This window comes from Taeniopygia guttata, chromosome 4 (genome assembly GCF_048771995.1).
Source record: "Taeniopygia guttata chromosome 4, bTaeGut7.mat, whole genome shotgun sequence".
Taxonomy (NCBI): domain Eukaryota; kingdom Metazoa; phylum Chordata; class Aves; order Passeriformes; family Estrildidae; genus Taeniopygia; species Taeniopygia guttata.
In genome coordinates this window covers 41,654,679-41,664,542 of record NC_133028.1, presented here as the reverse complement: position 1 = coordinate 41,664,542, position 9,864 = coordinate 41,654,679, and the positions used below count along the sequence as shown (strand labels likewise).

General features: G+C 41.3%; 1 protein-coding gene across 2 annotated transcripts in view; it reads left to right on the top strand.

The window, feature by feature from the left end:
• The first annotated feature begins 305 nt into the window (after nucleotides 1-305).
• The window catches only part of GUCY1A1 (guanylate cyclase 1 soluble subunit alpha 1), a 34,971-nt gene continuing 25,412 nt past the window's right edge, over nucleotides 306-9,864 (top strand). Inside the window, exon 1 of one of the 2 annotated variants that reach the window (XM_030271454.4) lies at nucleotides 306-463. The gene's annotated coding sequence lies outside the window, so the exon portion shown is untranslated. Of the gene's footprint in view, nucleotides 464-494; nucleotides 876-9,864 lie in introns of those variants that run through there. The other variant, XM_030271455.4, reaches the window with a different exon arrangement.

Genomic DNA, 9,864 nt, shown 5'->3' with positions numbered 1-9,864 from the left:
GCAGGCAGAAGCTCCCGGCTGCGCAGACTGGCATCTCTCGGAGCCCAAACCCGCAGGGCGAGCGGGCACTGGCGGGGCGGGGGGCGGCGGGGGGCGGCGGGGGGCGGCGGGGGGCGGCGGGGAGCGGCGGGCAGCAGCGGGGGGCGGGGGGCGGCGCGGACTGCGCCCCGCGCCTCCGGCCATCCCCGCGCAGGGGCCGCTCCGCTCCGCGCCGGCGGCGTCCGGCGGGACTGGCACGGCTCCGGCACGGCTCGGCACGGCTCGGCACAGCCATCGCGCCGCCCCCGGCCGCCGCCCCCGCCCCGCCGCCGCCCTGATTGGACCCGCGGGGAGGCCCCTCCCGCCCGGGGCCGCCGCCGCCGCGCCGCGCCCGCTCCCCAAATACACCTTGGCGGCGCCGGGGAGCGGCGGCGCCTGCCCTGAGCCCCTCGGCGGGGCTGCGGCCGCGGGCACCCGCGCCATGGTGAGTGGCGAGTGGGGCAGCGAGCGGCGCCCGGGGCGCGGGAGGGGCGGCGGGGACCCTGGACAGCGCTGGGACGGGCGCCGGGCGCACGGCGGGGCGCGGGCGGGGCCGGGGTCCCTCCGGCCGGGCGGGACCGGCGCTGAGCCCCGGCAGCGGGCGGGGGCGCGGGAAGCCTTTCCCGTGAGCGCCCCGAGCTTCCCCGTGCGCGCCGTGCCCCGAGCCGGACATGGGCGTGAGCGAAACGGGATCGATTCGGGGCTGGCAGCGCTCTTGGAGCCCGCCGAGGGCTCCAGCCACGAGCGGTGCTCCGGCGGCCTTTGTGCGTTGTGAGGCTTTCTAAGAATTCGCGAATTGCTGATGCTCGTCAAGCTAATCAAAGCCATTCAGGCTGGTGTTACTGCGTTATGCTTAGGTAAGGTTTCTTACCCGGTTTTCAGAGCAATTTCTACAATTCCACCTCATGAATTAGGCATCAACGTGATATTTCATCACATACTTGCTGCTCTAACAATAACTTCATCTCTGCATCTGCTATTCCAATTATTTCTTTTTCCTAGGAAGAATAAATGAACCAAACTGTGCAAACTGTGTTGCATTCGTGATGATTAGCAGTTTTTCAGTCAATTTTCTCCCTCTTCTTTTCATTTCTTCAAGACTTTAGGCTCGTAATCCCTTTTCTGAGTGAATAGGTTTGTTTCTGTGGCTAAAGCTTAGTGGGCATTACTAGCCTACGCTTAGTATTCCCTTTATAAAATCATCACTATCTATAATCATCAGACTTGAAAACTTTTTTTCTTATGTATAAAGGAACGCTTTTATACATCTTTTAAACATCTTATGTCATGTCTGGAGCTTGATCTAATGCTGATTCTAAAATGGCTTTTTTTTCAGGGCTGGTCACTTATTCTGGGGATGTAGTAAGATGGCTTTCTAAGTTCGAAGGATGATTTAACAGGGAAGAAGTCATAAGCAAGGATGCAGTGTGTCAGTAATGCTGTATTTGGGCTTTTCACTTCCACTGGACTACAGGTTACACTGTGCTGCATGTGGGTTGGTCTAAAGAGATGGTCAGACATTTGCTATTTGGAATACTAATAGGAAAACCAAAATTTTTATTCACTTGGATTTTCCATTATTAAATCAGAGAATACAGAGCTACAAAATAATGTAACAGAGGAATATTTTCATAACAAATGTAGGAATTTAATGATATTTGTATGAATAGAACAAAGTGTTTTACTTATTTGGAAGTGGTCTAATCTTAGAATTTTTTCCTAAGACAAAACTCCCAGTAGAGCCACTCCCTTTTCTTGTAGTTAGAATTAAGATGATTTGTTTCCAAACTACAAAAAGCAGTCGTAAGGAAACATGCACTTGAAATCATATAAATGGGTCTACTAGTTTTCTAGGGTCAGGAGCAAAAGGTGGTGACAGCCTGTACTGGGAAGAGATTCCTGTAACAGACCAGTTTACATAATTAACCAGGGAAGATAAGCAATTCAGGCATCCAGAGAATGTGTGCAAATGTGTTACAAATGTTCTCTTTGGAGAGAAGAGAATTGTAGAGAAGTTTCTGGCTTGGATTGTGTTGCTCTGGGGTGTTACATATGGCCATACGTTCTGATGACTGTTCTCTTTGCTTTGCCAGAGAACCTTAGATGAACCAGGTGATTGTAAGGAAGCACGAGGAGTACTGTAGCAGTAAAAAAAAAAAAAAAAAAAAGAAAAAAAGCATTTGCTGAAATCATACTTATCCAAAGCAGGCAGGAAAAATATGGAAGGAGAGAGAAGGAAAGCACATATTCAGATTTCCTGCTTGTACTTCCTTTGTCTGGGGAAATATGTACCTTGCAGCTATTATGAGTCATGACAATGCAAGATCATGAGGCAAACATTGGAGGAGAAGGTAAGGAATTTAGTTCTATGGTGTTTTTTTTTACCCTTTTTGATACCAATAAAATGTGTCACTGAGGTCTTGCTGTCTTCTCTTCAACTGGTTCACTTGCTGAGTACTCACTTAAATGAATCAAATTTTTTAATAAAACATTAAAAATGAGAAGTCAAGGTCCATTAAAATAAGTACTCAAGTTGAGTATATTTGTCTTATTTGGATTAATGCTTTCTTTAAAAAAATCTGTCCTTCTGTCCTTAGCCTTCTATGACAGTTTGTTTCAAAACAGATCCCATAGTGAAATCAAAACATAAGTAAGAGTTTATAATAAAATCTAATGTGCCAAATATCAGTAGCAGTCAAAACCTGGTTATGTCATGCCATAAATGATAAAACATCAGTGCTATTATGAGTATGAATGCCATCTGTTTAAAATTAAAAAAAAAAAAAAAAACAAGACTCAAAATAAGTAATCCAAGAAGCCAAGATAGAATATGTAGCAAACACAGCTATTTTCCTTTTAACTGAAATGAGTTGTTAACAAAAAATCCTGTAAATAGTATTGTACTTTAAAAAATCCCCAAAAAACTAAAACCCAAGCACCTCAGTAATCTAAGCAAGCATATGCTACGTTCTAAGTTATCTGCAAGGAACTATGTGTAAGGAGGTATTGGCTGTATTTTGTATCTACTTTGTAGACTAGCAACAGGTTTTAATTTTTTTATAAAAGCTTAATAATTTTAGAAAATTTCTGTATAGGTAAAAAAAACTTATTTTAAAAAAGTATTGGAAAATACAGGATATGATTTAAAGCATTTTGTTGTAATGTTATTTAGAAATCATTGCACTTCACATTGCACATTTTATTAACAAATAAAATTTGGGCCATTGGAGAGCTGCCATTAGAGTTTCTTTGTTGAGATTCCTTGCACTTTTTGTACTATTTACTTTTTAAAGATCTTTATTGTCTACATGTCGTAAAACTTACTGCATTTGTGTAGATGTTTGCCATTGCAATTAAGATTTTTAGCATTTGAAATTAAATTAGGGTCAAATCTCATATTTGACATTACTTTGAATATTCTTTCTAGCATGTCTTCACCATTTTAGATGTGGCTGTATGATGTTTGTATATTGTATGTATGATGTATATTCAGTGTGTCTTCCATGAATAGTTGTATGGCAAGTAGAGATTCAAGTTTATCATTAAACATGTTATATTTTTAAGTCAGTTCAAGGCATGGGTTTTCATTCAACAAAGCAACACTGTTCAGGGCAAAATGAACAGTCTATTTATTTAGACTGTTCATTAAATTAAATCTATTTAATTTTAAAATTACAATAGGATTTAAGCATGTGTTTAAATTGACTAGGGCTTCTAGCTATGGCATAAACAACAAATTAATTTTTACTAATAAAGGCAGCAAAATTTGCTAGAAAAAGCAGATTTTCTACAAGGTTTTTGTTTATAGAGTCACATGCTTTGAGACAACTGAAAAAGTCATGTTAATATCTATAGTTAAGCCCTTTACTTGTGCCATAGGTACTGACTGCAGCGCATTTGGTGATATGTTGTTCTTCCATTTTTTTGGTTGTCCTAATCGGGTGATGGCAGTTGTAGGTCAGTGCTAGGAAGTGGCTCACCACACAGGATATTTATTTTTGTAGATGTGGTGTCAAGAGCAAGCTGACATCTACTCCCTTTTGGTAGGAGTGCACATTTCACTGTTCTGCTGCTTCATGACCTAAGCCAGAGCACATACGATCCCTACAGATTGCTTTTACTTCACCACAGAGAGGCCTCGGCCTCGCCATGTCCTGTTCATTGATTCAGACCCCAGGCACCTCTGTGAGCTTCAGGACCTCCACAGGCCTTCAGTCTTTAGGAGAATCCTACCCTATCAGAACATAATATTCTGTGATACTCCCTTCCACTGGTTTTTCATTCATGTTTCCTATTATGTGATAGTTTTGTTAAGTGGAATAGATGACCTTGCTAAGAATATTGCTGCTTTCAGATTTAGTTGGCATTAATTGTATTTAACCGGCATTCTCATTTGATTCAAATGCCCCCTTCCGTGGTTCAGACCTTTACTGCTACGTTTAAGCACTCTCCAGCTACTTGAACTTGGCAGTATTGTGGTACACATTATTCTTGATTTTACTGCTCTGACTCTTTAAATTAGTTCCTTTGTATTACTTAAAGTCAATTTGTGAATTGATTTTCCTCTTGCATATTCACTATTCACACTCGAAGTAGCTGTTCCAAGACAATGGTGCCCTGCTACCAGACGTATTCAAATGAACCCCCTTGTGCAAGTCAACCCCAGGAGGATAATTCCTTATAGGGAGGGCACTAAGCCCAGATGATAACCAAGCTGTGACTTTATGTGTTATTTCTGAGAGAGTATTTCTTTCATGAGAGCTCCTGTCACTACTTCCTATGCGTATGTATTTGCTTGTGAACAGAAAGCTGTGCTGTCCCTGCTTGAATGAGGAGGCCACTTTTTCTCTGCCCTAAGGCAAGGGGAGAAATGCCTGGAGACTTGCACTCCTGTGGGAGGCTATGGGCCCGGAGCCGTCTGGAACCCTCCCTTGGGATGGTTTGGCTATGCCTTGCACTTCACGCATGGCTATGCCCATTGATTGTCTCAGCTAAGTCCATATAGAAAATAGGTCAGCCATGCAGTGGCTCAGGAAGAAAGCTTTCATGTGTAGTTGTAATCTAGAAACAGGACATGTGTGTCATTTTGGAGGAGACTGCAACTGCTTCCAAAGATGTTATCAAGCATCGTGGAATCTAGCCCTTGGACAGCTATTTGTATTAAAGAGCTGCAGGGAATATCCCGTGCAAGTCATCCAATTTCCTTCCTGTGAATAAAGTTAAAATTTATTGTTAGAAGGTTGCATGCTAAAATTCTTTGATTATGTTCCCCTTCACAAATGGAAATTGAAAGAAACATACATTTATAAAGTGACTCTGTTCCTCAGCCCAGTTCTGAGTTGTTCAGAACAAAATTACATCATGCTTTTGGGTAAAATATATTTTGGGGAATCCTCATGGTGGAATTCTTGAATGTCACTGATTCCAGAGAGTGCAGTAAAACTTGTGGTTTCTGTGCACAGTACCTGCTGCTCAACTCTGTACTTTTAATAAATAAGGGCACAGAAACAAGTTTCTCAATAGTATATTAGACAGAAGTGTGTTGTGCAGTGATGACTGACTTTCTAATGCTGACCAAAGTAAATGTGTGTTTAATTTCATTCTAACTTTGCATTTCACTTGGCACTTGATACAGCTGCAGGCTGGCAAAAATTGTTCAGGGAAAGCTGATTGCCCTCCTCGGCAAACACAGAAACTCTTCACACACAAAAGAGCATTAATAAAAGCCTGAATACAGAGGAACACCTCAGCAGTATTTCTGTTTTGTTACTGGGAAAATTGGGGGGTTTATGTTTGCTCATAATGATTTCTATGATTTGAAAACACAAGACAATATACTCAGGTGCTGCCTTCTGGTTAATAGGGAGGGGTGTCTGCTTACACAAATAGCTCTTTTTCTCCCTAGCCCTGACTGCTGGCATCCAGGACCCTAAAATACTCATTGCAGTTCCTGTTTTAAATAGAACTGCTAAAAATGGCAAAATTTCCATGTCTTCAGAGAAAGCATGTATCAATCTAACTTTAAATCTCCTTTTTTGTTGTTTTTGCCAAAGTTGTGTTCATAGCTGTCTCTTGTCTCTGCACTGGCAAGCTGGAAGTGCAAAACCATTTGCCTTCATGATGAGAAAAATCTTTGGCGGACAGGTAAATTTCTGAAATTTTAGTGAAAATGGAGCCATTAGTCCATAGAATTCACAAGGCATATTTAGAGGTAGGATTTTAGAATTTCCCCATGGGAAGAACGGTATGTAGGGAGAGAGTCTTGTGGCTTCAGTAACTTGGCAAGGCTTTTGGTCAAAGAGGAACTGTTTTTTTTTTTCTCAAAAATTGTGACGAATAATTATAATTAATTATATATTGAATTAAATGCTTATTTTGATACAGTTAAAGTTCCCAAACAAGTTGCATGATATTAAAAACCAGCCAAGGGAAAATGCATTTCCTTTAAGGAATTACAAACCCTTCAGAAGTAACAGAATGACGTTAAACCTGCTGTGTGTTAGCCATGAAGATTTAGTGCGAGGGTACCTTCCTTGTTCTGCTTGTATATTTAGCATCTGTACCCTTTTATGAATCCTGTCTGCAAAATCTATTAGAATTTTATTGTGTAAAGTGTTTTCATCCCATTGTTGCTTTTAAAATCTGGCTGCCGATTTTTATAAGGTCAAACATGACTTTTCTAAATCAGTCAGATCTACTAAACTTCCCAACAAACTTGTGCAATCTCGTAACTTGTGGTAAGACCTCTGGATTCACTTCCTAGCTCGGCTGCTGTCTTCCTTTTATGATCTCCAGCATGCCTTATTTCCCCATGTATAAAGGAGGCATTGTTATGCTCCTATATCCCATTTTTCTGTCTTAGTTCAGAGGGCAAACCCTTCAGGTCAGACATCATCTTTTGCTGTATATTTCTGTATGGCCCTGCTCTTAATTGGAGCCTTCTGGGTTAAAATAAGCAAGGTATAGGCCTACCAACAGCAAGAGAGAGAGAGAGCAGATTGCAGGGTATCAGTGGCACTATTTCTGTGCTAAGCAACCTGCCCAAGGATGACCTCACAGAAGGTTTAATACCAGTATTTAAGTGTAAACAAAAGTTCTGCGAGAATTTTCACAAGAAGTGATCTTGCTGACTAAACAGTAAGACCTTCATGAATGTTGGAAGGTAATGAAATATTTCCCTTTGCAGGCAAAAACATCTGGTTGTGTGGTGGCAATGAAATAACACAGAGGAGACCAGTCTTTATCTCAAGTTAAGCACAGTTTGCAAAACCTTTTGATGTGCTCACGAGGCAGAGACCACATTTGTACTGTGACACTGAAAATGTGCTGCTGATCTGAAAATTAGTATCAGCTTCGATCAGGTTCACACTTAGCCCTGTATGTCACATGCTCCAGATCTGTGGGAGAGGCAGCATGATTGTCAACTGTATGTGGAAAAAGACATTGACCATGATAATAGTAAATTTTAAAATCAAGAGAGTCATGGCTTGTCACAGTTTAAAGTGTGCAGCTATACCATGCATGAGATAGAGGTGGCTGGGCATCATGTCACTGACTATTCTTGTAGCAGATTAGGGACTGGGACTTAGAAATGTCAGTAAAAACTGGCTTTAATGGTTGCTTGATATATGAAATGTGGTTTCATTATATCTTCCTTTGAGTTTGTCTTTGAAAATTATTTGCACTTCTAAGTCATAGTAAGTTCTAAGCAAAAATGGGTTCAAGCAATAGAGAGCAATTAAAAGGAAAAAGTATCTTTTCAAAGAGGGTTTGAAACAGTGGAAAGCAAGGACTGCTGATAGGATACAGGGTTATGATTTACCCGTAGCAAAAACTGAAACAGAACATCTATTCCTGCCTGTGTTGTGGCAGAATTTTGTTAGCAGTAAATTGGTGTATGGAAAAATAAGATGATAAACTGAAATAAGAGAGTGGTGGTGGCAGAAAAGCATCTAATGGGGCTAATGTGTTAAAAAAAACCTGATTATATTGCCACTGTTGTAAGTTATATTGTAATGCTGGAATAAATATGCCAAAATAGGCAGTTGTATGGGTTTATATGACAAATACTGAGAGTTTTCTTTCCCAACTGTTACCATAGAGTAATGGAAACCACTCGTGATCTTTAGTAAAATATTAATAAGTGCATTCTGATCTTTAAACTTAGGTTTGGCACTCTGGCTTTTAGCAAAGAAGCTGCATTACTTAGGAATGCAATCCTAATGTCAGTTGGACATAGTATGGGCATTGTAGGATTTAGATGCCTGTTATAAACAGAGTTGAAAACCCAGAGCAAAGATTTAGACCATGAATATGCTGCAAAGACACTTGTGATACTGTGAGAATTTAATTTCTCCATCGTCACAAGATACTTGTAAAGTTAGTGCTTGTGTCTTGTTAAAACTTGTCAGGTACAAGTATTTAAAATAAATGTTTTGTATTTTCCACACCACCTAAAGTGTAAGGAGCAATGTCAAATATTTCTGACCCCATATAAAAGAAGACTATACACAGTGCAGCAGACTTGCTTTCCTCCCTGTGTTATTTTTACCTGTTGAGATGTGCAAGATTCGCCATGCTTCAAAATGCTCTAGAATGCCAAAATGCTTAAAAAATGTTGTCTTCATCTTGGCAGGAAATTCCTTGTGAAGGAAGGCTATGCCTTTCTTATCCTTAAATTTAAGTCTCTGGTTTGCATTCTCCAGGAAGTTGTGCACCTCATTCCCTCCCTCAGCCCAGCTATTCTCATGGCTTCTTAGCCTTTACTCCCTCAGAAAAGGTGGAACTTGCTATGTAGCATCCTCTTTCTGTGCACGTAAATAAGTACAGAGGTGAAACCCATTATTTGTCACATGATTTCTTTTTTCAAGGGTCCAGTGAACAATAATTTTAACTGTCCAGGCAAAGGAGCATATCTCTTCAAGATAACATTCAAATAACATTCAAAACCTATTTGATATACTCCTCTGGATACATATGCACTTGATATGGCCGGAATTCGATTTTGGTTCATTTTTAGGTTTTCTGCCACAGTTCACTGGCCAGTTGCTCTGCTCTTTCACCTCTGAAACAGCTGAACTCTGTTCTTTGCTGCTTGGAGCTGTTATTCACAGAACTAGTACGCAACACAGCAAGTTGGAAACATCCTGTTATATGGCTCAATTTTTGAAATGAACCTAATTTCTTAATATAATGAAAGAAAACAGGTGCTCAGTGGTGGATTTCCATTTTACAGATTTAAAAATCAGCACATACAGAATTTGTATCTTATTTGTTAACTTTTTGGTGGGAAATTGTACTTGAAGCACCTTTGGTGTGGTACAGCCCCTGCACTTCAAGCGAGCCTTAGGTCTCTGGGTAGCTTAAGTGTTGAGACCAATATGTTTATCAATAACATTTGATTTTAGTTTGGGTTCTCAACGAAGTAATCTGAGATGACTCTGTTGCTACTTTTCTTTGGCTGTTGCTCCTGTTTGGGAGCTCCTCCAGACCAAGATGCTCAGCTGTGTTCTGTGCTCATTTTGCCTGGGGATTGAAGCCCAAAGCCTCCCAGCACTGAATCATAAATTGCCACACCTTGAACTAAGAACTGGATGCCCATACAGTTCCTTACCTTCTGGGATGGCAGACCTTCTGAGAGGTCTGCTTGTGTTTCTGGGTGATTGCTGGCACCAGTGCACTTCCATGCTACCTCACTGGAATGCAGGTCAGGGCCTTGAAGGAACCCAGGTAAGTAATGCTTCTGTCCTGGGATCTCAGATACATGTGCAGCATGCACTGGTATTTCGGAAGGCCTGATGGAGAGAGAAAAGGGGTTCCTTATAGATGTATTATAAAAGACAAGTG